This window comes from Hyperoodon ampullatus (assembly GCF_949752795.1).
Source record: "Hyperoodon ampullatus genome assembly, chromosome: 19".
Lineage (NCBI taxonomy): Eukaryota > Metazoa > Chordata > Mammalia > Artiodactyla > Ziphiidae > Hyperoodon > Hyperoodon ampullatus.
The window spans coordinates 32,854,661-32,882,063 of NC_136932.1; positions in this window are offsets into that span (position 1 = coordinate 32,854,661).

Genomic DNA, 27,403 nt, shown 5'->3' on the forward strand with positions numbered 1-27,403 from the left:
CAGTGACTACTTTCAGTCTTCATCTTCCTTGACTTTTAAGCATCATCTGATCCTGTTGCCTACTCTGTTTTGATGGAAACTGCACTCCCTTGGCCTGTAAGGAACTGCTCTCCTCCAGGCTTCTTTCTTGACGTCCTCTGGGAGCTCCCTTTCTTAGCTGTATCCTTTACTCATTGCTGCTACCCTGGGTGCGGCCCCAGACCTCTTCCTAGGCAATTTTTTTTCTTTAATTAATTTTGGGTTGCGTTGGGTCTTCGTTGCTGCATGCAGGCTTTTCTTTAGTTGTGGCGAGCGGGGGCTGCTCTTCATTGCAGTGCACGGGCTTCTCATTGTGGTGGCTTCTCTTGTTGCGGAGCACGGGCTCTAGGCGCGCGGGCTTCAGTAGTTGTGGCACACAGGCTTCAGTAGCTGTGGCTCGAGGGCTCTAGAGTGCAGGCTCAGTAGTTGTGGTGCATGGGCTTCGTTCCTCCGCGGCATGTGGCATCTTCCCGGACCAGGGCTCAGACCTGTGTCCCCTGCATTAGCGGGCGGATTCTTAACCACTGCGCCACCAGGGAAGCCCTAGGCAATGTTATTTATACTCATGGCTTCATCTGACATGCACACACTGATGACTCTAAGTCTCTCTCTCCAACTCACAAGCTGGGAAGTTAACCTGTCACTGAATCTTGGATGCTGGCAGAAGACATGACGCTGGGTCAGAGACGTAGGACTTTCTATTCAGGCACCCAAAGCACCTAGCGTGAGCATCAGCATATTTGCATCAGTTCCCCTGGCCTCTGAGTCCTGCAGGAGCAGTGTGCTGGGCCCAGAGGGATGCTGCACACGCAGCGGGTTTGCATCATCAAGGGTGGAGGACACCCAGCTTGGGAATCTACTGCTTATATAGGAAGCCAGTAAGCAAGCCTGGAGGAAACAAACACAGTGCTGAGAAGTGGTCCAGGTGCCAAGTGGCCAGGTCCTACCTTCTTGGCACACATGGCGAGATGTGAAGGAGTGAGAGAGGCCTGTGGAGGATTCTCTCTTCCACTGGTGGGCACTTCAGACTCCACAAACGAGCACATCTCCTTCCCAACCTGCCCACTCTGGGCTCTGTTTCCTGTGAGTAGCGGCAGCCAGAAACCCTGGAGCCACTGTGCACTCAGGTCTCTGAGCATCTGTGTCTGGTCCCCGAGTCCAGGTGATGGTGCCCAGGGTGGTAGCTCTCATGTGTGTGTGTTCACTGCGTGCTCCGTCTCGGGCTTTGTGCTCTCCAGCACAGTGCTCTTTCATCCTTTCAACAGCCGTGAGGTCGCTCTTACTATTGTCCTGACTTCACAGCTGAGGAAATGGACTCTTTGAGAGGTTAGTAATGGGTGGGGAGGGGATTCACACTCAGGTCTGCCTACCCTGAGAGCCTAGCTGTGAATATGACTTGATATCATGGATCCTACTGGATACACATTACACGGTACAGCCCCGGCCTTGTGGACGACCTGTCGTTTTCACCCCAATCATTGCGTCACAATAGCCTTCTTTCTAACCTGTCTCCCCACCGCCAGTCTTGCCCCTTCTAGTGCATCTTCCATGGAGCAGCAGGCGCCATCATTCTAAAAGGGGAAACACGGTCACAGTCACACAGGCACACAGACACACACAACCTCTCCCCCTTCAGTGACGTCTATCCCTTTCGGTCCAAACTTCTCAACATGCATTGCTGTTCTCCAGGTGCTACACTGTCATCATCCTGTGTTACTTACACCTGTCCCAAGATGCCATATTCCTTTTTTTTTTTTTTTTTTGGCCATGCCGCACGGCTTGCAGGATCTCAGTTCCCTGACCAGGGACTGAACCCAGGCCATGGCAGTGAAAGCTCAGAATCCTAACCACTAGGCCACCAGGGAACTCCCAAGATGCCATCTCCTGTGCCTTTGCACACACTGCATGTGTTCCTGGGATGTTGTCCTTCACCTCCTTAACAGATGCCTACTCCTTCCTCAGGTCTCGGTTTAGGTATCACCTCCCTCAGGAAGCCTTCCCTGAATGCCTCCCATGCCTGCCTCCATGTGACTACAATACCCCGTGAATACGACTGCGTATCTTGTTTCTACAGTTCGTTAGCACATGCTGCTGTTCTTCTGCCTGGAGCATCCTTCTTCATCCCTTCATTGGCCAATCCCTCTTCTTCCCTTGCCTCCCACCAGCCGGTTAGGTGTCCATCTCGTGTTTCTCCAAGTCTGACCACCTGTGCCGATACTGCTGTTGTGGCCGGTGATCTCATCAGGGAGGAGCTCAGCAAACATTTGCTGAATGAAAATCCCGTGGGCCCCCAGGCGCTCAGGAACCAGAGCACTGATATGCCGGTGGGGTGTGTTGACATAGACGACCTTCAGGAAATCCATTTGCAGGCAACTGAGAAGCAAACGGGAAGCAGGCAAGAAAGTTGAGAGCGCTAATGTAGCTTGTTCTTTCAAGAAACTTGCTTGTGAATGGGCTGGTGACCAGAGGGACATGGGGCAGAGAGGCTGCTGCTGTTCCTTATTGGTGGTTTGTTACAAGACAGATGGATCATTTATTTAGAGGGAATTTATCCCTTCGGTCATTCTCTTTTAAGCAGGTAATTTTTGTAACATGAGAAGCACTGGCCTTCTCCATCAAACCTGGAATTATGGAATTCTCATCATGATTTTTCTTTGAACACTCACTTCAGTTTCTTCTCCTGTTGTAAGAATTTGAAGTATAAGATGCCTAGTGGGGCTTCCCTGGTGGCGCAGTGGTTGCGAGTCCGCCTGCCGATGCGGGGGACACGGGTTCGTGCCCCGGTCTGGGAAGATCCCACATGCCGCGGAGCGGCTGGGCCCGTGAGCCATGGCCGCTGAGCCTGCGCATCCGGAGCCCGTGCTCCGAAACGGGAGAGGCCACAACAGTGAGAGGCCCGCATAATGCAAAAAAAAAAAAAAAAAAAAAAAAAAAAGATGCCTAGTGAAAATTAAAGCTCTTTCAGATTATATAAATGCTGAAGTAAAAACATCTAATGTGGGCTTCCCTGGTGGCGCAGTGGTTGGGGGTCCGCCTGCCGATGCACGGGACGCGGGTTCGTGCCCCGGTCCGGGGGGATCCCACATGCCGCGGGGCGGCTGGGCCCGTGAGCCGTGGCCGATGCGCCTGCGCGTCCGGAGCCTGTGCTCCGCAGCGGGAGAGGCCGCAACAGTGAGAGGCCCACGTACCGCAAACAAACAAACAAAATCTAATGTATGGATCAAACACTAAATATTTTTATCCACGATTCAAGCTCTTATTGCTGCAATACATTTTATTTTATTATTTTTTTAATTTTATTTTTTAACATCTTTATTGGAGTATAACTGCTTTACAATGGTGTGTTAGTTTCTGCTGTATAACAAAGTGAATCAGCTATACATATACATATATCCCCATATCTCTTCCCTCTTGCGTCTCCCTCCCTCCCACCCTCCCTATCCCACCCCTCTAGGTGGTCACAAAGCACCGAGCTGATCTCCCTGTGCTATGCGACTGCTTCCCATTAGTTATCTTTTTACATTTGGTCATGTATATTGGTCCATGCCACTCTCTCACTTCATCCCAGTTTACCCTTCCCCCTCCCTGTGTCCTCAATTCCATTCTCTACATCTGCGTCTTTATTCCTATCCTGCCCCTAGGTTCTTCAGAACCATTTTCTTTTTTTTTTAGATTCCATATATATGTGTTAGTATATGGTATTTGTTTTTCTTTCTGACATACTTCACTCTGTATGACAGACTCTAGGTCCATCCACCTCACTACAAATAACTCAATTTCGTTTCTTTTCATGGCTGAGTAATAGTCCATTGTATATATGTGCCACATCTTCTTTATCCATTCATCTGTTGATGGACACTTACGTTGCTTCCATGTCCTGGCTATTGTAAATAGAGCTGCCATGAACACTGTGGTACATGACTCTTTTTGAATTATGGTTTTCTTAGGGTATATGCCCAGTAGTGGCATTGCTGGGTCGTATGGTAATTCTATTTTTAGTTTTTTAAGGAACCTCCATACTGTTCTCCATAGTGGCTGCACCAATTCACATTCCCACTGACAGTGCAAAAGGGTTCCCTTTTCTCCACACCCTCTGCAGCATTTATTGTTTGTAGATTTTTTGATGATGGCCATTCTGACCGGTGTGAGGTGATACCTCATTGTAGTTTTGATTTGCTGCAATACATTTTACACTGATAATATTGAACCCTTTTCTTAATAATCATGCAAAAATGTTTTGATAGCCCTTTTTACAGCAGAAGAAACCAATGTTTAGAAAAAAGTAAAGAGTTTGGCCAGTGCTTCCTTGAGAGCTGGAATTCAAAACCAGGTCTGCACTGCTTTAGAGAATATAAATGTTCAACATAATTAAAATTTTTTTGTTTGAAAATGTCATGTTGGTGCTGCTCATCTTTGAATGTGGGGAGAGGGCTTAGCCAGGAGGAGCTCAGGAGAGGAAGGCTCCTGCCCAGGTGCTGGGAGGTGGTCCAGAACATCACTGAAGGGATGAGCTTCAGACAAGCCTCAGGGAGACTCCAGCACAGATGTGGGAAAGGAGGAAGAAAGACACAAATAAGTTTGCAGATGGAAGAGAAACTAGGGGCGTAACTACCTGCTAAAATGCCAGGAAGGCAGGGCAGGGGCTTGTGAAGAGAGGTGCAATGGGACCTCCACTGAGGGGAGAGGGAGCTGCCAGGCAGCTGGAGGGGAGGTCAGGCAGGAAGGGCACATCCAGAACCTTCTGTAGGCGGGAGACAGGAGACAGCGTTAGGGTTAGGGTTAGGGTTAGGGGACCACACTTTGAGAAGAGCCGGAAGAGCTGGGTGTGTGGAAGAAGTGAGGGAGAGTTTTTGCTCATTAAGGTTGCCAAGGGGCCAGGCCAGATCTGGGCTCAGAGGAATTCAAGGCGTCCCTGAAGAACTGGCCCCGAGCGAACACTAGAGACACACGTGCACACAAGCACAGGCACACGCGATGCAGGGGCCCTGTCTCTTAGTCCATTTTCTTCTCAAAGGAAGACCCCTTCCCCCTTGTAGGGTGCTCCCCCCTCCCCCCCGCCTACTTCTCTCCCAGCAGCTACTCCCACACGTGGTCCCTTCTTCAGGGCCCCTGAAGGCTGCCCTGTGCTGGGGATGAATGTGAACCCCTGAGTTTGTCCCAAAGTGCAAGCAGATCACCTGTGACGTCCCAAACATGGGGCCAGCTCTCATCAGGAAGCTCGAAGCCCCAGGACAGCTGGCCCAGGCCTTTGCTGGAGAGGATTTAGAGAAGTGGCCTGGGCGGGGAGAAGGGCTGGCAAGGGCAGGAGAACGAGCGAGCAGCCAGGGCTCAAGTTCCAAGGCTCCCCTTGCAGATGGAGCTCCAGAAGGACCGTCCTGGGATCGATCCACCCAGTGCCACTGAGAAGTGCACACAAGGCTGACTGCACGATTCCCCTCTACTTCCCAAATTGTTTCTTTGTTGCTCCATGCGTGACTTGCTTTAATTTGGTTATTTAGTTAGTTATGTAACAAGTGCCCATGAACTCACCGTCCAAAACAAAACGAGCCAAGCCAAACCTATGACAACAACCGACATTTCATCGTAGGGTTCCCTGTATCCCATCACCCTGACCCCCTGCCTTTCTCTTCATATTATTTTAACATTTCTCTCTATAATGGAAACATCAAACACATCCAAAGCTAGAGAGACTAGTGAATCCACATGTCCTTCTTGTCCAGATTTTAACTTTTCAAATCATGCCCAACTCTTGTTTTACCCATTTTCTCTGTTTCCACATTCTTTAGGTAGCTGTATTGTATTTATGTGATCCTAAAGGGTATCTATTTTTAGTTTGGTTGTTTTGCATCAAATAAATAAATATATATATATAATTTATATATATATATCTATATATTATAATGATATATCAAAGAATATCTTGCTCTGTGTAATTTTTTTCAGAGCTACTATTTTCACTTAGTGTTGTGTTGGGAAGAATCATGCCTGTTGCCACCTGTCACTGTAGTTTGTCCGTTTGGTTGGTGTATCATGGTACACTGTATGAATGTACCTTGGTTTATCTCTCCACCCTCCCGCTGATGGCCATTCAAGTTGTTTCCAGCCTTTTGCTACTGGGAAGAGTGCTCTTATGATTATTCTTTGACGTTCTTGTCGTACTCCTGGTAGAGCTCTAGAAGTGGAAAGGTTTGGCTTTAGGATTAACAGGGGGTTGTTTCCCACCAAAGTACTGCCCCCCCCAAGACTGTATGAGAGACCCCTCCCCCATCCACGTCCTCTTCTCCTCCCTAATGCTGGTTATTGACAGGCTTATTAATTTTTTTCCGATTACTCTGCCAATTAAAGTATTTGGCTGGCCAAAAAGTTCGTTCGGGGTTTTCTGTAACATCTTATGGAAAAACCCGGATGAACTTTTTGGCTAACCCAGTGGAATGTCATTGGGGCCTTAATTTGCATTTCCTCGATAACTGGTGTCTTAGCTCAGGCTGCCAAACAAAATACCATAGATTAGGGTTTGGACTTGCTAGGGACTTGTCACCCCCCTCCTTCTTTCCTGTTTCCCCCTTTGGGAATGGGAATGTCCATTCTAAGCCCCCCAGTCTATGGCACTTTGTTACGGCAGCCGACTAGGACAGCCGGTGATGCTGGCTAGCTCTTCTTCACCTGCTTACTGGCCCGTGCATCTCCTTTTCTGTTAAATGCCTGTTCACCTCTTTTGTCCATTTTCAATTGGGTTGTTCAATTTGTTTTCTACTGCCGCTATAACACATCCCCACAAACTTGTGGTTCAAAAGAACATAACTTTATCAAGTTACAGTTCTGGAGTCCAAAGTCTGCCATGGGTGTTGCTGGGTAAAATCAAGGTGCTGGTAGAGCTGCGCTCCTCCTGCAGGCTCTAGGGGAGAATCTGTTCCTGCCCCTTTCCAGCGTCTAGCGGCACCTGTGTGACTTGCTCATGCTCCCCTTCAGCAATCACATCACTCTGACCTCTGGTTCTGTTGTCACATCTCTGCTCTCTCTGACCCTCCTGCCTCCCTCGTATAAGGACCTGGAGATGACATTGTCCCCCGCCCTAAGTTCCAGCATCATCTCCCATCTCAAGATCCCTCGCTTAGTCACATCTGCAAAGTCCCCTTTGCCATGGAAGCCAACATATTCAGTGGTTCTGGGGATCAGGGCGTGGACATCGCTGAGGACCACTGTTCTGCCTGTCACACTTGCGCTCTCGCCTTCTTCATGGTCGCTGTGAGCAGAGCCCTGAACAGGATGGAGCAGCAGAGGCCAGTCCCACATGGAGGCCAGCGCTGGCTGCACCTGTTCCCCACCCTCTCCACCGGGCCCCTGTAGGTGTTTGGGGAGAGAGCAAAGCCCTGCCACCGCAGACCCTCTGAGCCACGGGCCACCGGGATGGTCCATGTTCCCAGGTGCCAGGAGACATACCTGCCTCACGTGTCCTGACACTGCTTCACTTCTTCCCGACATGTTATATTTTTCAAAGTGCTTTCCCATCCACACTCTCCCTTGGCTCTGACGCTGTCACAGGCTGAGTGCAATGGGGGGACTGTGCTGGAAGCTTCCCGTCTCAGCGCTGAGACTAGCATATCCCATGCTCCTAATCCCCAACCTGGGGGTCTTCCTAGGATGCTGGGCTTCAGGGGAGAGACCCAGGTGACTTGTGAGGGGGCCTGGTTCTAGCCTCCCCTATCAACTGCCACATGGTGAGAGCTGCAGGGTCATGGGGCAGGGCTTAGAATCACACAGGATTGGTCTAAGTCCCTGCTCAACCACTTACAGCTGTGTGACCTTGGGCAGGTGGTTTAACCTCTCTGGGCCTTGGTGCCTCTTCTATAAAAGGCGAATATTGATTGTACCTGCATTTCAAGGTTATTATGAGGATAAAATGAGATCGTGTGTATTACTGGCTTACATAATCCATGACATATACTACACTTCATGAATGGCAGATAGCAAGTTTAATAGATGACTACAAAAACAAACAACCTGATTTAAAAACGGGCAAAGGACTTGAATAGACATGTCTCCAAAGAAGATGCATGAATGGGCAATGAAAAGATGCTCGACATCACCGGTCATTAGGGAAATGGAGATCAAAGCTACTATGAGATACCACCTTATGCCCATTAGGATAGCTACTATCAAAAACAAAAACAGGGGCTTCCCTGGTGGCGCAGTGGTTGGGAGTCCACCTGCCGATGCAGGGGACATGGGTTCGTGCCCCGGTCAGGGAAGATCCCACATGCCGCAGAGCGGCTAGGCCCGTGAGCCATGGCCGCTGGGCCTGCGCGTCCGGAGCCTGTGCTCCGCAACGGGAGAGGCCACAGCAGTGAGAGGCCCGCGTAATGCAAAAAACAAAAAACAAAAAATAGGAAGTTTCAGGGAGGATGTGGAGAAACTGCAACCTCTGTGCACTGTTGGTGGGAATGTAAAATGGCACAGCCAACATAATGGGAAAAAGCATGGTGGTTCCTCAAACAATTGAACACAGAACTACCATATGACCCAGCATTCCACATCCAGGTATATACCCAAAAGAATTAAAAGCAGGGACTTGAACAGATATTTATACACCCATGTCCATAGCAGCATTATTCATAATAGTTGAAAGGTGGAAGCAACCCAGGTGTCCACTGATGGATGAACGGCTAAACAAACTGTGGTCTATACATACAATGCAATATTATTCAGCCTTAAACAAGAAGGAGATTTTAACAAAACAGAAGCAGAGTCAAAGAAACAGAGAACAAACAAGTGGTTGCCAGAGGGGAGGGGGTGGAGGGAGGAGAAATATAGGTGAGGGAGATTAAGAGGTACAAAGTCTCAGTTGCAAAATAAATGAGTCAAGGGTATGAAATGTACAGCGTGGGGAACAGAGTCAATAATTATGCAATGTCTGTGTTGTGACAGACGGTAAGGAGACTTACTGTGGTGATCATTTTTAAATGTATAGAAATATCTGAGCACTGTGTCGTGGAACAGGAACTAACATAGTGTTGCAGGTCAATTATACCTCAAAACAAGCAACTAGACTCATAGAAAAAGAGATCAGAGTCGTGGTTACCAGAGGCAGGGGGAGGGGGGAAAGGGGAATTGGATGAAAGCTGTCAAAAGGCACAAACTTCCAGTTACAAGATAAATAAATGCTAGGGATGTCATGCACAGCATGATCAAGATAACCAACCTTGGGGCTTCCCTGGTGGTGCTGTGGTTGAGAGTCCGCCTGCCGATGCAGGGGACACAGGTTCATGCCCCGGTCCAGGAAGATCCCACATGCTGCGGAGCAGCTGGGCCCGTGAGTCATGGCCGCTGGGCCTGTGCGTCCAGAGCCTGTGCTCCTGAACGGGAGAGGCCACAACAGTGAGAGGCCCGCGTACCACACACACACACACAAAAAGATAACTAACCCTGTTGTGTGTTAGACAGGAAAGTTATTCAGAGAGTAAACCGCTCTCATCACAGGAAAACTTGTTTCTAGTTCTTTAATTTTGTATCTCTATGAGATGACGGATGTTCACTAAACTTGCTGTGACAATCATTTCATGATGTGTGCGAGTCAAATCGTTATGCTGTCCACCTTAAACTTACACAGTGCTGTATGTCAATTATATCTCAATAAAGCTGGAAGAAAACAAAGAAGGAAATTCTGATACATGCTAAAACATGGATGGACCTTGAGGACATTAGGCTGAGTGAAATAAGCCAGACACGAAAAGACTATATGACTCCACACACCTTAGGTCCCTAGAGTCGGCCACTTCATAGAGACAGAAAGCATAAGGGTAGTTTCCAGGGGCCGGGAAGGAGAGGGATGGGAGAATTAGCAAGTAATGGATACAGAGTTTCAGTTCTGCAAGAAGAAAAAGTTCTATAGATGGATGCACCATAACCTACTTAAAATGCCACTGAACTTTATACTTAAAACTGGCCAAGACGGTAAATTTTAAGTTCTGTGAATTTTATCACAATTTAAACAAAACTAGACAGACACAGGAGTTTTGTCACATTCAGGACAGTGCGTGCCTTAAGATTGTTCTGGAACCCAGGGGTTTACACAGTCCAGAACATGGTGTAAGCACCACAGCACCTCAGCAGCTGGTGTGGCCTGCGTGGCCCCTCTGGATACGGGAGGGCACCGACGAGTCTCCACCCCTCACCCTCCATCAAGCTTGCGTGCTAGGGCTGTGTCCAGGGCCCTCGGTGTAGAGCGCTCCATGTAAGGGCACCGATGGGTCTCCACCTCTTGCAGAGCTTCCTTCCAAAACAGAGCTGTCAGGGCTCCCCTGGTGGCGCAGCAGTTGAGAATCCACCCGCGAATGCAGGGGACACGGGTTCGAGCCACGGTCTGGGAAGATTCCCACATGCCGTGGAGCAACTAAGCCTGTGCGCCACAACTACTGAGCCCATGAGCCACAACCACTGAAGCCCGTGCACCTAGAGCCCGGGCTCTGCAACAAGAGAAGCCACCGCAATGAGAAGCCCGTGCACCGCAACCAAGAGCAGCCCCCACTCACCGCAACTAGAGAAAGCCCACACGCAGCAAAGAAGACCCAAGGCAGCCAAGATAAATAAATAAATTTCTAAAAACAAAGCAAAACAAAAAAGAGCTGTCCCTTCCAAGGACTTGAATAGACATTTCTCCAAAGAAGACATTCAAATGACCAGCAGGTGTGTGTAAAGATGCTCAACATCACTAATCATCAGAGAAATACAAATCAAAGCCATGGAATATCACCTGAACCTGTTAGAATGGTTAGAATGGCCAAAAAAAAAAAAAAACAGAAAATGGCAAGTGTTGTCAAGGGTGTGGAGACTTTGGAGCCCTCGTGCACTGTTGGTGGGGATGTGAGATGGTGCAGCCACTATGGAGAACAAACAGTATGGAGGTCCCTCAAAAAAGTAAAAATAGGGGCCTCCCTGGTGGCGCAGTGCTTGAGAGTCCACCTGCCGATGCAGGGGACACGGGTTCGTGCCCCGGTCTGGGGAGATCCCACATGCCGCGGAGCGGCTGGGCCGGTGAGCCATGGCCGCTGAGCCTGCGCGTCTGGAGCCTGTGCTCCGCAATGGGAGAGGCCACAACAGTGAGGGGCCAGCGTACAGCGCAAAAGAAAAACAAAAAACAAAAAACAAACCTAAAAATAGAGCTACCATATGACCCAGCAATTGCCCTTCAGGGTATTTACCCAAAAGAATCGAAAACAGGCTCTCAAAGAAGAGAGATTTGCACTCTCATGTTCAGACCATCATTATTCACAATAGCCAGGAGGTGGAAACCACCTAAATGTCTGTTAATGGCTGGATGGATAAAGTAAATGAAACCTATCCATGCAGTAGAATATTATTCAGCCTTAAAAAAGGAAGAAATCCTGCCATGGGCTTCAACATGAATGAATCTTGAGGACATTCTGCCGAGTGAAATAAGCCAGTCACACAAAGCCAAATACTATGCGATTCTACATATATGAGGTGCCTAGAGGGGTCAAACTCATAGAAACAGGAGGTAGAGCAGTGGTTGCCGGGGGAGGGGAGAGGGGGAAGTGAGCAGTTGTTGTTTAACGAATATTGGTTTCAGCCCTGCAAGATAAAATGTGCAAGAGATTTGCTGTACAACAATGTAGAGTAACAGCACTGTACTATACACTTAAATATTTGTTAAGCAGGCACATTTTATGGTATCTTTTTTTAACCACAAATATTAATAATAAGATTAAGCGCTGTCCCTTCCCAGTCTTAGGGCAGCCACGTCCTCCCCTGGGTCCCACTGCTCCACTCATCCCATCTAGAACCACCTTCCCTCCCCGCCCCCATCTGTGGAAACTGAAGCTTAACTCATTGACTTGCTTCTCCTTGGGAACCAAGTCCTGCGTGGAAGCTTCCATCAGGTGCCCCCGATATTCAAAGAAACTGAAAACTGCTCTCCCTGCCCCCCTCCCCAAAGGAGAGCCTAGACTGGCCCTTCTCACAGAAGGAAACTGCCTTTTCCTTCTTCCGAGTTGCCTCTAGCTTGTGGTTTACTTATGCAATCAATGTTTGAGTGTGTGCCGTGTGCTAAGCGCTGTGGTGGGCTGTGGAGACACGACAGTAAACAAGAAGGACAGCACCTTGCCTCAGGGAGTTTACTTCCCAGCAAACACACAAGGTAAACTTCAGAAGGTGTCAAATGCTGTGATGAACATAAACAGAAGGATATGACAGAGTCATGGAGGTGCCCTGAGGAGGTCCTTCTGAGGAGAGAACGTTTGCCTTGAGACTCAATGGGAGGAGAATGGAGCCAGGAGGGATGACATTCCAGGCAGAGTAAACAGTTTGTGCGAAGGTCCTGGGGCAGAAAAGACCTTGGCAGGTCCGAGGAACACAGGAGGCTGGTGGGGGCTGGGAGAGAGTGAACTGGAGGGAGGCTGAGACGTAGCTGGAACGGGTGTGTGCAGGGCTTCCTGGAGCAAGAAGGCTCAACAAACTATTAGCTACTAACATGCAAGTAGCTCCACAAAGGACAGCACCTAAGGACATCCTTGGGTTCTCCCAGGTCTGTAAACTGCCACCTGCATGACTCTAGGTCAGGGCTTCCCAAACTTGGGCATGCATTTGAGCCACCTGGAGGGGGTGGGCCTCATGCCAGAGCGTCTGATTCAGGAGATCTGAGTGGGGCCCAGAACTTGCATGTTTATGAAGTTCCCAGGTGATGCCGATGCTGCCAGTCCTGGGACCACTTTGAGAATCATGCTCTAAGCAAGTTACTGATTCTCTGCGTCTTTTCTTCACCTGTGAAATTGCCCTTCTTTCCTGGTTGATGTTACCATCAAATGAGATAAAGCCCTTTGTAAAGAATAAAAAAGACACACAGGGGGAACGATCAACTTAATGTTTAATAATCACTCCACCCGTGTGTGTTTCCTTCACAACCTACAAGGAATGTTCGCACGTAACGCTGCAGCGGGTGCCTTAGGAGCAGCGGCTGTTTTACTGCAGCGACCGTAAGTCTGGCTGACTCCTGCACTATGTGCATGCTTGAGCCCACTGGTGCCGCAGGGGACGGAAGCCTGCCTGGCCCCGCCCGGGGAGAGGCTGGGATTCGCTCCTGCTGTTCACTCCACAGACACAGGCTGGATGACCCCCAGCGTCTGTGGTTATTTTTGTTACCCCTCATCTCCCCCCACGCCTCCCCAAGAAAACGTTGTCCCGTGAGTCACCCGGAGGCCCAGGAGGAGGCCACGGCTGCTTGGCTGGTAGCTGGCCACTGAGGGACAAGAGGAGTGGTGATGCCTCCTTGGGCTTTGAAGAGAAATTCCATAGATTCATAGACTCCTGGAACCTCAGCCTCTGGAATATGTGCATATGATATACATTTGGTGTGTATATTTTTTACTTGTATTCACTCACAGAGTCAGCAAATATTTGTTGAATATCTGCTACGAAGCAGGCTCTGAGGATACAGCCGTGACAAAATAAAGTGCCCCTTTCATGGAGGTTATGTGTGTGTGATATTCACTCAGGAACCATACTGAAAGCCTACGATGTGTCGCCAAGTTTATAGTCTGGCAGGGAAGACAGACTTGTAATCACATAAATGAAGTAAAGTGTAATAGGGCTTGTGATGGAGATAAACACAGGGTTGGGGACAGTGAGTCATGAAGGAGGGAGAGGGCCCTGAGGAGGTGTCCTGATAAACTGGTTATTAAAGGCGGTGGCATTTTCGAGGTTGTCTAAGGGGAGGCCTTCTGCAAAGAGGAAGCAGCGTGCTGTAGCTAGGCACATGGGGCACCTGCAAGAGGTTCCACAGAGTTGGAGTATCGGGTGCCAGGGCTGGAGGGAGGCTGGAAAGGGCGGCAGGGGTCTGGCCATGGAGGGCCTTAGGTCCCCGTGGGGCTTAATCCTGCCTTCAGGGTATCAAAGTGCTGAAGAGCTCGGGTCAGAGAGTGAACTGCGACAGGGCTGTGCTGTGTTTATTCTGGAGGACATGTGTGGAGAGAGCCAGTAGGAGGGCAGGACTGGAGGTGAGCAGAGGAGGCTGCACTAGCAGATGGGAACAGGGATGCAGGCTGGAACAGAGGCAGGAGAGGCGGGGTCAGAGAGGGACGCTGAGCATGCAGGATGGACAGGCTTTGCTTACAAGTTGGATGAGGGACAGGAAAATGCCGAGGGAAAGAGAAGCATCTAGAGGAGTGAGAGTGTGGGGAGAAAATGACTTCTGTCCCACACACGTGGAGTCTGGGATGCATACTGGGAGAGCGCAGGACCTAACGAGACGTGTGAGGTCGAGAAGCACCACACTTAGAAGTAACTGAACCCAAGTGAGTAATGAGGTCGGGATGAGGACGCGGACAGACAGATGGGAGGGCACTGCGTCATGCTGGAGGGGACGGGGGTGAGCCTCTGAAAAGAACTTGGAGGTGAGGTCAGAGGAAGACAGCAAAGGAGGAAGAAACAGGGTTTTGGACCACTGCTGTGGAAGCCAAGGGTGGAGAAAGTTCCAGAAAGAGCAGTCAGTAGTGGCAAATGCTGCAGACAGGTCCCCGCAAGGACTTGGCAATTTGGGTTCAAGAGAGTGAACTGAGCCCCCGCCAAGAAATAAATATTTATGGAACGAATGGGAAAGACTTGGGAGGTGAGACTCTGAACACCATCTCCAAAGGGCGATCACTGTCTCACGGGTTCATGCCTTTCTCATTTTGACTCTTCTGTTTGTACCAGAAATCCCCTTCTTCCCAGTGATCAGTGAAAGAAATAAAAGGGGATTACAAAGGAGTGGGAAATTACACTCGAAATTAGGAGAAAACACATGTTCAGTTCTCAGAGACTTGAAGGAACTTCTACAAGGGGTGATGCAAACAAGAGCAGATTCCAAGAAGAGCCTGCAGACATTTAGGTCATCACACACAGAGGACAGGTGGAATGGCCCTCAGGCCCTCAGCAAAGCCCCGCACGCCCGAGCTTCGGCAGAAGCAATGCTCTCTTGCACATGTCACGCCAGGGCCATGCTAGGCACCAGGCTCAGTGAGGACACTGCAGGGACCAAGACAGACAAGATCCCAGCCCTCAGGGGTCTTGCATTCTAGTAGGAGGGGTGGACAATAAACAAGTAAACAGATAAACCAAGTAATCACAGAGTGCGATAAGTGCTATGGATGAAATAAACTAGGATGAGCCAGTAGAAACAGGAGAGCATTACTTGAGATAGATGGTAGTCAGTTTATCCTGTTGAAAAATTTCCAACTTTCAGTCACATAGCAGACTTCACATGCCATCGTATTTTATGACTGATCACAGTTAGATCTTGCACAGTTAGAATTTTCTCCTGTCACATTTCAGACAGCACTCACTGGCAGTGGTAGGCGCTGGGGTAGAGGCCGTGGGGAAAACAGTTCTGTGACGTGCTCCCCAAGGCTACAGCCCGACCCCCTGGCTCAGGGCAGCAGGACTGGGGAAAAGATGGGTCACTGGGCAGGTGAGCACATCTCCACTGAGTAGAATGTGTGCACGCTCACTGTTTATGTGGGGACAGGCCTGTTCCTTACTGTTCCCAGAGCACACCCCTCTCCAGCCACAGCGGGAGTGTTCAACCCAAGTCCTTCCTTGAGTTTTTCAAAATGAGGATATGAGCTCAAGGATGAAGATGCCTTTTCCCTCCTGTGTGAAGAAGCTCGACCACAGAAATCCAGAACGAAGCCAACACCCCCAGAACAGTGGAGGCGAGAGGTGGAGGAGGGCAGTCCCGCTGCTCCAGCTGTCTCTGGGGCAGGTCCACCCTGCTGTTTTCACTGTGGTTTGGTTTCCTCAGCCTCTTCCTTTTGTTGCCTAAGCTGGTCCCCGTTGAAATTCTGTCATGGGCAACTCAAGTGCCCCAATCCTTATGATGCAGCCGAGGTCACAGAGCTGGGATCACATCACAACGTATTCTGGAGTCGAGGTTATGCTGAGCAAAGCAGGGCCCCTGGCAGTGGGCTTTGACAGTTAGGGGAGGGGGCCCCATGCTAACCCCAGGGCAAAGATTCCCGCCATGGTTACCTCACTCACAGATCTCAGCTTCCTAAGGCTCTGAGGGCCAAAATGGGCTTTTGGGGGAAATGTCTGTTTTTAGCTGGGATGAGCTAAGCTGCTGTGACAAACAGACCCAAAGATGCTTATTGGCTCAAACACAGCAGAAGTTTATTTCTCATTCACGTGCCAGACTGCAGCATGTGCTTTTAGCTGATGGTGGCTCTGTCCCATGGGATGATTCAGGGATCCAGGATCCAACATGTGGCGCTACCACAGCCTAGCTGTCATCTACATCTTGCCAGCAGTAGGGGGACAGACATCACTTCAGGTCACAGTCTATTGGTGAGAACCGGTCACATGACCACACTGAACTGCAAAGGAGGCTGGGAAATGTAGTCCAGCCTCGCACCTTGCTATAACCCCCATTGCTACAAAGGGAGAAGATTTTTTTGGGCAGAAAAGTTTGACTTTGAGAGGACTAAATGGAGGCACTCAGGTGTTCTTAATCTTGACACTCTTGATGTTTTAACTGGACAGTTCTTTGAGGGTGGGAGGGAGGCTGCTCTGTGCATTGTAGGACGTTTAGCAGCATCCCTGGCCTCTACTCACCTGATGGCTGTAGCATCCCTCCCCCCACTCCCGGCAGTCCCAGTCATGACATCAAAAACGCCTCCAGGCATTGCCAAAGCCCCTGGAGCACAAAGTCACCACTGATTGAGAATCACTGCTCCAGACACTGAAAGCAATGTCAGAATCTTTGTCAACCAGGGAGGAAATGCAGTGAAATTACCTGCTCTCACTTTGTCACTCGGGAATCTCACGGCGTGCCTGCTGGTCTGTGCTCACGAGGCTGACAGACAGATTAGCTGAGGTGCCGTGCCTGCTGGTCTGTGCTCACGAGGCTGACAGACAGATTAGCTGAGGTGCCGTGCCTGCTGGTCTGTGCTCACGAGGCTGACAGACAGATTAGCTGAGGTGCCGACTTGAAGTTTCACAGAGGAGTGAACGATTCGAACCCCAGCCCCGAGCCTCCTGAGTGCGCGATGAGAACGATGTTAGGAGATTCTGCAGATGCCCGTCACAGCCAGGGCAGCATGCAAATAAATGCTCTAAGTCTTTTCACTCAATACAAAACCCAAAATGGCACTGGCTTGTTTGCAAAAAACAGGCTTTCTGAATTATTTGGTGCTGATTCCCTGAAATTTCTGTGAGAAATAAGATTTTTTTGATACCTTCTCTAACAGGAGGCCATATTTGTAAGCCCCTGGTGAGTTCTTGCTCTGGATGGACATGCTGAACTAGGGCTGACCCCTAAGAACATATTTGTTTGCAGGAAATGGGCTGCCCTGGAATAACAGTGAGAATTCCTTGCAGCCTGGTGGAAACCAAAAGTACTGCCATCCAGCAAAGCATTAGGATGTCAACAGTATGCTTTATCTCCTAGAAACCCAACAGTGCTGTTCTGACTTCACAGGAAACAGTTTTCTGGCTATAGCTGATGGGGATTCCTTCACATTCCATGGAGAACTTTGGGACACGCTTCAGGCTTTGGGTTGTAGTCCCCAACAATGAGCCCAGGTTTGTGTGTAGCTGCCAGTACAAACGTATTAGTTTCCTGATTCACTGGGAATATGCAAGGCTCCTGAATATTAAATAAAACTAGTTACATAAGTCTTTTATTTGAAATGACTACAAGGTCATAATCAATAAAGCTCAGTTTGAAACACTGCTGAGAAAAACGAATAGAGACATTTTCTCTGCTGCTGCAGTTGCACAAAGGAGCAGGTTTATGTCAGACTGAGGTTTGTGTGCAAACAGCTAAGCACTCCTTCGGGTGATGAGCAATTTGGGTCTGAATAAGCATTTGATGCCTCACAGATCCATGTGGATCATTCTCTCTGAGCAGGCTTGAAAACACTAGGCTTTTCTGGCTTTTTACCAGTTGCTATTTAGTCTGGAAATAACAATGAAAAGCAGACTAACCAATCTGGTGTTGCTGAGGGATGGTTCTCACGAGCCCAGAGCCCCCTGGGGTCTGGCCCTTGCCTCCTTCTCAAGCCCTGGCTGCTGCTGGCCCCGGCCTCCTCATGGCTACCAATGAAGCAGGACATGCCTGGCCCTGCACTGCCCAGATTTCTCTCCCCAGCAAACTCCAGAGCCCGATGACCACTTTGCCGGGTTTCGGAATTCAGGTCACGTGTTACGCTTCCCAGAAAGGCTTCCTGACTTCCATTGGTCGCTCAAGAAGAGCTGGCCAGTCACTGCCCAGTGCCCCTCATGATGTCGACAGGCCTTTATCACCCAGGGCACTTTATAGCACTTTACTCCCCACACTGTGTGGATGCCTCGCCCCGTTCGACCACAAGCTCCGAGGGCAGAGCCTGTGTCTCATTCCTCTTGGGAGCAGCAGTCCTAACACAGGATCTGGAGAAGGTTTGTTCAATAAGAATGATCGAACAAAGCAATGAACAGTAATTACGCAGCAAGTGCAGAGGCTGTCACGTGGCTCTTCTTGTTTTAAAAATTGTGGTAAGAGCCGCATGTGCAGAGGCCCAAGGCCCGGTGTTTTCCCGGCACTGGGGCAGCTGCGGCCGGAGAGACGAGGGAGGGGCAGGAAACGAGCCCATCTCAATAATTAGCGCAACACAGAAAACCTGATGCCACCTCTCCGGATTGTCCCAAGCCAATTACTTGCCCAGCTGTATTGTAGATTGACCTCTCCAGCCTCTGCACAAACCAAGATCTGCCTAACAATGGCTTGTCCAAGTTCAAATACGGCCGGGCTTCTGGAAGTTTTTTGCAAAAGCCAAGCACACAGTCATCATTTCAGGGGCTGGCGTCAGTGCTGAGAGTGGGGTGCATTCTGTATATTCCTGAACATGGCTTGGTTCTGCAGGGTGCAGTTATCTGCATTCACCTCATGTTTTTCATGAGTGAAATCACATATTATCAAACTCAAAATCTGCATTAGGCTCAAACTGTTTCCTGATACAGCAGTTGCAATGCAACAAATCTGTTTTCAAAACCAGCATTACAGAAGAACTGACTGTATTTTAATTATTGAAATGTTAATTCCAGAATTTTTCATTAATCTCTTATTTCACATTTTGATTCAATGCACCCCCAAAAGATAATTTCATGAACAAATCATGTGATATTAACTAGGAGCTTAAGATATTACAATTAAAAAATGATTATAGAACTTAAAAGGCCACCAAAAGAGGAAGTTCTGAATGGTGATTTAGGAATCCTCATAAATTTCCAGATTTTGTGCCCATATTAAAAAAGAATCATAAGCACCTTGATGTTGGAGAACAAAGAGAATTAGATAAGAACTTAGACTGCAATATTTTAGGGCCAAATAAAACTTTAAAATTTACCATGAGATTAAAGGCTATTTATCTATTCATTGGAATAAATAGATTTAGTAATTAGATTGGGAAGATAATGTAATGTTAGAAACATGGTTACAGGTTAATGTGTGAATACTTTTTTTTTTTTTTTTTTTTGCGGTAGGCGGGCCTCTCACTGTTGTGGCCTCTCCCCTTGCGGAGCACAGGCTCCGGAGCACAGGCTCAGTAGCCATGGCTCACGGGCCTAGCCGCTCTGCGGCATGTGGGATCTTCCCAGACCGGGGCACGAACCCGTGTTCCCTGCATCGGCAGGCGGACTCTCAACCACTGCGCCACCAGGGAAGCCCGTGAATACTTTTTTGAACTAAAAGGTTATTTTTAAGTTTGTTAAACTAAATATTATAATTTTAGTTTTAGCAAATGCATTTCTGTTTTTAGAGAAAGTTTGGATTTTTGTGACCATACACTAAAAAATAGCTCCCTTTTCCTATGACTTATTCAGCTTCACCAGGATCTGGGAACAGACCACAGGGGAGGGAAATCTTAGAAGAATTTCTCACACTCAACACCATTTAAAAATTTCCTTCCATCATATATTATATGATGATATCCAGGCAATGAAGGATATGCAGTGAGGTATGAACCTTGTCTGAAATCTTTTGCACATACTTTATTAGATTTCTCCCCAGTAAAAACCTTCTGAGGCCAAAGTGGGCTGAATGATCATGTCAGTGTTTGTACATTAATTAAGAATCATAAGATTCAATCCCTGGTCAGGGAACTAAGATCCCACAAGCTGCACGGCCAAAAACAAAAACAAAAAACAAACAAAAAACCCGAAAAAAAACCCCATAAGATTTTTATTTACTATGAATTTCCTATTATTTAGGAAGGTGTGTACTTTGGTGAAATGATTTCCTCACAGTTTCTACAGTGGTAAGATCTTTTTCTAGTGAGATTTTCAGATCTGATCTTTAATAAGATATCTACTCTGTCTGACAACTGTGTCACATTCAGGACATCTAGAGGGTTCTTTTTCTCCCGTAATAGGACTCCTCAGCTCGCAAGAAGGGAGAGCTATGATTTTTATTATTATTTATAGGGTCACAGTTATTACATTTATAGGGTCTCTCTCTAGTGTGAGGACATGGAGAATAAGTTCTATGCTCTAAGTGAAGATTTTCTCACACATAATGCATTCATAAGGCTCTCTTTTTTTTTTTTTTTTTTTTTTTTTTGCGGTACGCGGGACTCTCACTGTTGTGACCTCTCCCGTTGCGGAGCACAGGCTCCGGACGTGCAGGCTCAGCGGCCAAGGCCCACGGGCCCAGCCGCTCCGCGGCATGTGGGATCCTCCCGGACCGGGACACGAACCCGCGTCCCCTGCATCGGCAGGCAGATTCTTAACCACTGTGCCACCAGGGAAACCACTCCTTGATGATTTTTTGTTGTTGTTGTTGGTACGCGGGCCTCTCACTGTTGTGGCCTCTCCCATTGCGGAGCACAGGCTCTGGAAGCGCAGGCTCAACGGCCATGGCTCATGGGCCCAGCCGCTCCGCGGCACGTGGGATCTTCCCGGACCGGGGCACGAACCCATGTCCCCTGCATCGGCAGGCGGACTCTCAACCACTGCGCCACCAGGGAAGCCCCCGGGCCATTTTTTAAATTTTTATTTATTTATTATTTTTGGCTGCGTTGGGTCTTTGTTGCTGCGCGTGGGCTCTAGTTGCTGCGCAGCGAGCGGGGCTACTCTTCGTTGTGGTGTGAGAGCTTCTCATTGCGGCGGCTTCTCTTGTTGCGGAGCACGGACTCTAGGCGCGTGGGCTTCAGTAGTTGTGGCTTGCGGGCTCTTGAGCGCAGGCTCAGTAGTTGTGGCGCACGGGCTTAGCGGCTCCGCGACATGTGGGATCTTCCCAGACCGGGACTTGAACCCGTATCCCTGCATTGACAGGTGGATTCTTAACCGCTGCGCCACCAGGGAATCCCTAGGCCATTTTATATAAGGAATTGAGCATCCGAGGGTTTTGGTATTCTGGAACAAATCCCCAGCAGATACTGAGGGACACTTCTCTGAGTTCTCTGAGCCATCCTAGCAAATCAATCAAACCCAAGGAGGGAGTTGTTGGAACCTGCCATCTATAGCCGTTGGTCAGGGCACAGATGGTAACCTGGACTTGTGATTGGCATCTTAAGTGTGTGTGTGCTTGTGGGGGCAGTCTTACCGGACTGAGCCCTTAATCTGTGGGATCTGACACTACCTCCAGGAATACAGTGTTGGAACTGAGTTAAACTGCAGGACACCCAGCTGGTGTTGTGGAGAACTGCTTGATGTTGGGAAAAAACTCCACCAGATAACGTGTGTCTGCAGTGAATATGCTTTTTTTCACACCAAACATTGTCCTATTTCATCAAGCCCTAGTGTTACTGTTATTTTCACTCACTGCATAGTGTGGATCTATCAATTTATTCAACAGTATCCCTATTGTTGGATTTTTAAGTTATTTTAAGTTTCGAACTATTAAAGAATCCTGTGCTATAAACATTAAAAAAAAAAAAAAAAAACAAACTCCACCAGAAAACATTTGGTGACCAGCAGTGAAGTGTTTTGTGTGACTCACAGAAAAGAGAGACGAAGTAGTGAAGAACTGGGGTTTTCCTTGACAATTACATAGGCACGATTGATTGAATCATTGGGCATTTGTGATTAAGTCAATCTCCAGTCCTCTCCCCTCCCCAGAGGTCCCCTCGAGTTGAAATTCCAACCCTTGACTCACATGGTTGGTTCCCCTGGCAACCAGCCCCCCATCCTTAGGGGGCTTTCCAAAATTCACCCCATTCATATAAACTTAGGTGCTGCTATGAATAACAAAAGATACTCTTTTCACGCTTATGACTCACAGAAACCAAATAATGATGCTATTTCTTTTATTACTTAGGAAATTACGACGGTGTTAGGAGCTCTAACCAGGAGCTTAGGATGAAGCCCCAAATACGTATTTCTTATTATAGTCCAATATCACAGTAAAAATAGTTAAACTTGTATGGTTGTATCTGGTCAACAGCCCAGCCAGAGCAACATCATTGCCGCTGACACAGGGCCCCTGTGTACGGACCCATCCTTGCAGCACTGTAAGCTGCTCTGTTTGGGGCAGAACTTTCCCACTGGAGGTGATATTGAAACCGAGCAGGACACTTTGGGGCCCTAAAGGGTACAAAAGCCCTCTGTGTCCCCCATTTCTTGTTTGTAGGGAAAGACTTTAGTCTCCTAGGCCTTCCCTGAGTTTCAAAGAGCACAAGCAGTTACCAATTAGGGAAGTGAGGGAACGCAGAAACAAAGGAAAAGCAGTTAAGCAAGAAAAGTACAGTAAGTCCCCTATGCACAAACCTTCAAGTTGCAAACTTCCAAAGATGTGAATATGCCCCTGTATGCCAGCTGTTGTACTGTACTACTGTACTTTTCAAGGTACTGTACTGCAAGATTAAAAGTGTTTATTTTTGTGTTTGTTATGTATTATTTGTGTGAAAAGTATTATAAACCTATTACAGTACAGTATGATATAGCTGATTGTGTTAGCTGGGTACCTAGGCTAAATTTGTTGGACTTATGAACAAATTGGCTTATGAACAAATTGGACTTATGAATGTGCTCTCAGAATGGAACTTGTTCGTATGTAGGGGACTTTCTGTAATGACAATAGGTCAGTGGTAAAACAGAGTCCTGGTTCCTCCCAAGGGATATACATAACAATCTGATGCATACCTTAGAGTATTCTGCAGGAACTAAGATCACCCCCCCACCCCCAGGTCGATGCTGACTACCAGCTCGTAGACCCCAGACTGGTTGGAATCAGAAGGTTGATGATTAAGATTCCTGAAACACCACCCTGTTATCTCACCTCCAACAAACTAGAAGAAAGCCACCCAGCAGCCTTCCCCCAAATGTTGCCTTTAAAAACCCTTCCCTGATAGCCGCCTGGGAGTTTGGGTCTTTTGAGCACAAGCCACCCAGACTCCTTGCTTGGTGTCCTGCAACTGAACACTGGACCTTCCTTCACCAAAACCCAGTGAAGCAAATTGGCTTCACTGTGCGGTAGGCGAGCGGACCCAAGTCCATTCAGTAACAATACTCTCAAACCCTGGAAATGAGGCAAAATTAATTTCTAAATCAGTGATAAAATGAACTATATTCCCTACTGTCTTTTACAATTTAGCAGCAGCATTAGAGCTGTGGGATTTTTACCCACTCAGTGTAAAAGACTTGAGCAAAGCCGCTCCTTTGAACACCACTGATTTTCATTTGCTTAAGTTGTCGGAGACATTTTCCCAGAATGCCCTGTGCTTAACTTGCTAAAAATATTTCTACAGACTTAAAGGTACACGTTTCTCTTAGATGAGGAGTGATTGGTGAAATGGCGATTCCACTCTAATTCTCCATGATATAACCATTTTCACAATACAAAAAAGTACATTTTAAACATTCTCTTCACTTTCTTACAAGCTTAAGATCTCTCATATGTGAAAGACGGCCAATATCTACCTTCACTGCACGTAAATATGTCCTAGACTCTCCATTTCTCTTATCCTCATGAGAAAAATACATAGAGGACAGGACAGCATGATTAGAAGGCTTAACCAGATTTCAATTATTTGCTTTTCAATTATTTTCCTTTAAATCTCACGGCACCCAGGAGACAGCTTCATGCTCACTGTGTTTTCATTTCCTGCAAACCTGCTGGCCACCCACCTCCGGGCTCTTTACTGAAGACTTCTGCCCACAAACTCCCTCTCCACCCCAAGTCTTAGCTTCCTGCTCAGCGCGGTCAGTGTCCACAGGATGACTGACCCCCACCCAGACACGCTACTGTTGGAGTATCTCCTCGCCACCCACATTAAGCTCTCACACTGAGGCTTCACCCCACAGACCCCGCCACCACCAGTAACCTGCTCCCTCTGGAATATCCATTTCAAAGCCCCATTCTCTCCCCCACGGTAGTCAGCTCGCAAGAACCTGCGATGCTCAGACCCTTGTACCTCTGGGAGCGCTCCATCCACAACACCGCCTGGCAAGTTGGTCGCGACAGTTACTTCCTTGCAATGCCCCCAACTTCCTCACAAAACCCTTATTTAACCATAAAACCCACATTTCAGATGAGCTCAGGTGGCCTCCTTCTCCAGGCCTACATTCAAATGACTGCTTGTTTCAAAGAAAGATTACACAGTTGTGTGAAGTTTGCCTCACTTTAAATGCACGATTGAAAGACTCAAACCAGCGCACCTGGAAATGCTGCCATTTCCCTGTAGTTGGCATCCTGCCCACTCTCAAGTTCTCTGCTTCCAAGATTCACCTTTTCAGATAATAATGGCTCTTGCACGGCTCTTGCACGGTCTGTTGCAACCTGATGTACAAGGTTGCAACAGACCAGCGTGCCCACGACAGCACACAGAAAGGTGGAATAAACTTTAAGAATGACATTTTTAAGGACACACAGGTGAGACAGGGATGCAAAGAAGTCCAGAGGAATTAGATTTCGAAGAGCCAGGAGCCCTTCCCAGCTGGGCAGTGACTGGCCCTCCTCCCCGGGGACATCCTCAAAGGATAGGGCTTGCTGGGGTGGGTAAAGGGTCTCTGCTCGCTTGAGGAGATGTCCGTGGAGGGTTGTTTCTTTAAAAGTATTTGTAAAGTATCTGGTTGGGCTGAAATCTGTAGGAAGTACAACTGCAGAGCTAATTCTACCTTTGCTGAGTGTGGGCCGCGGTGCTGGTGGTGTGGGGGCTGGAGCCTGGCATGACATGGGTGGACAAGGAAGATGAGGGAGCTGGGGTCAGCCAGGTCACACTGCGGGGAACATCTGTCACCTGTGGACACCTGCCTTCAGTCCTGCTGCCAACAGCGTGCTGCCGGGAAGCTGCTGCCCAGCAGTAAAGACTGACTTCACACTTCTGACCGGACTCTCCTTTGAGTCACAGGCTGCGTCTCCTGCAGCCCCTAGAAGGAGGTTCTCTGGATGGTTCTTTTCAACATTTTGAGTCAGCAGGGAGCAGCAATGGTCTAAGACCCCAGGTCACTCCTTTCCTCTTTTTTTTTTTTTTTTTTACTCCCTTCCTCTTAATTGCAGCCAATATCCTGCTTAGAAGTTCGTCACCATCTTTAACGGAAAAACTCCTTTTCCTGATCCCACTCTTCTTTGGTGAGAAGGTGAGGGAAGAAGTTTTCGCATACTCAAGTGTGGGGAAGTTATTCCGGTTATACATGAGTTAACTCGAATTTCATGTTAACTAGAACAGCCTGCGTGTGGCCTATGACATGCATCGGACGTCTGCTTTAACCATTAAAGAAAAGGGCACACTGACCAGAAGTAAAGAACGTTCCTGTTAACAATAAAGATGAGATGCCTCCCTCCCTGGGACCCCTTCGATGAAAACACTGCCCTCCCAGGCGCCAAGCCCATACTGTCCCGATGTGTCCGTGCTGGTCTTTTTGGAAACACTGAAGGAATATATCCCTGACTCGTTTGACCTTTGTTCTGACAAGATTTAAAACCGCGCTGAAAACCCTGCCTCTCCAGAGCAGACCGCAGAGCTACTGAGGGGCCGTCTCCTGGGCCACAGTCCTCATTTTGCCTCAGATAAAACTCTTTCCCATTCCTATCATAGATTGTTCATTGTCGACAAGGGGATGCTTCTACCACCCTCCAGGCTTCGTGCCACCCGCAAAGCCCATGAACAATTCCGGGAGATAAACACAGAATCTGGGTAATAAAACAAAATCTAACCTTTCTTCTCCTCTGTGCTGAGTCCAGTCTCTCTCGCTCACAGCGGGCCGCGGGCACAGGGCTGGCACCCGGCCCTTCAGCCTGGAGTTGCCGGTGGGAAACGGGTGCACCTGCACCTCAGCTCGGGGCCGCGTGCAGAAGCGCCACGCACGACACTCAGTCCAAGATGGCGGCGGCGGGCCGTGTGCAGAGACGCTGCGCCCGACACTGAGCTCTCGGGCCGCCCCCTCAGAACCCCGCCCCCACCATGAGACCCTATAAAGCAGACCCACCATGACCTGTCTGGGTTGCTGGGAGAGCTTGTCGTCTCCACCTTCCGGTCGGAGAATAAAGCCTTCCTTTGCTTCTCACCCCAGCCTGGTCTCCTATTGGCTCGAATGACACCGGGCAGGAGGACCCTTGTTGGGACCCGACTTGGGAGGGTCGGTGACAACTGGACAATCCTGCAGCCTTAAGTTCTCTTATCTTGGGCCTCACTAGTCCCCACCCCCCCCAATTTTAAGAGGAGTCAAATTGGCTGCCAGCCTGGAATCAGTGGGAAGAGAGAGCCTACTTCAGATGTTTTATTTCTTAACAAAATAAGAAATCAGACAAATCGGGCAGGTTAAGAATGGACAAGACAGAGTGAACATTGGTGTTGGTTATGTACTTCAGTACTTCACTTTACTTTTTAATAGGATTGAGATTTCTAATTAAAATAATGCAAAGGGAATATAACTTTAAAAGATTTTGTGTGCGGGGGGGTGCGGGGGGTGCGGGGGGCTTCCCTGGTGGCGCAGTGGTTAGGAATCCGCCTGCCAACGCAGGGGACACGAGTTCAAGCCCTGGTCCAGGAAGATGCCACATGCCACGAAACAACTAAGCCCGTGCACCACAGCTACTGAGCCTGCGCTCTAGAGCCCACGAGCTGCAACTACTGAGCCCACAAGCCACACCTACTGAAGCCTGCACGCCTAGAGACCCTGCTCTGCAACAAGAGAAGCCACCGCAATGAGAAGCCTACCCGCTCGCCGAGAAAGCCTGCGGGCAGCAACGAAGACCCAACGCAGCCAAAAATACATAAATAAATTAATTAATTTTTAAAAAACCTGCTTAAAAAAAGTACACTGAAATGTTCACAGGTAAAATAATAAGATGCTGAGATCTGGTTCCAGATAAGGGGCGGTGAGTGTTGGTGGTGGACTGTAGACCGGAAGCGAGACTGGCTGACTGTCCAAGCAGGTGGACAGGTACGTGAGGTTTACCTCTGGAGACCAGAGCGGCTGC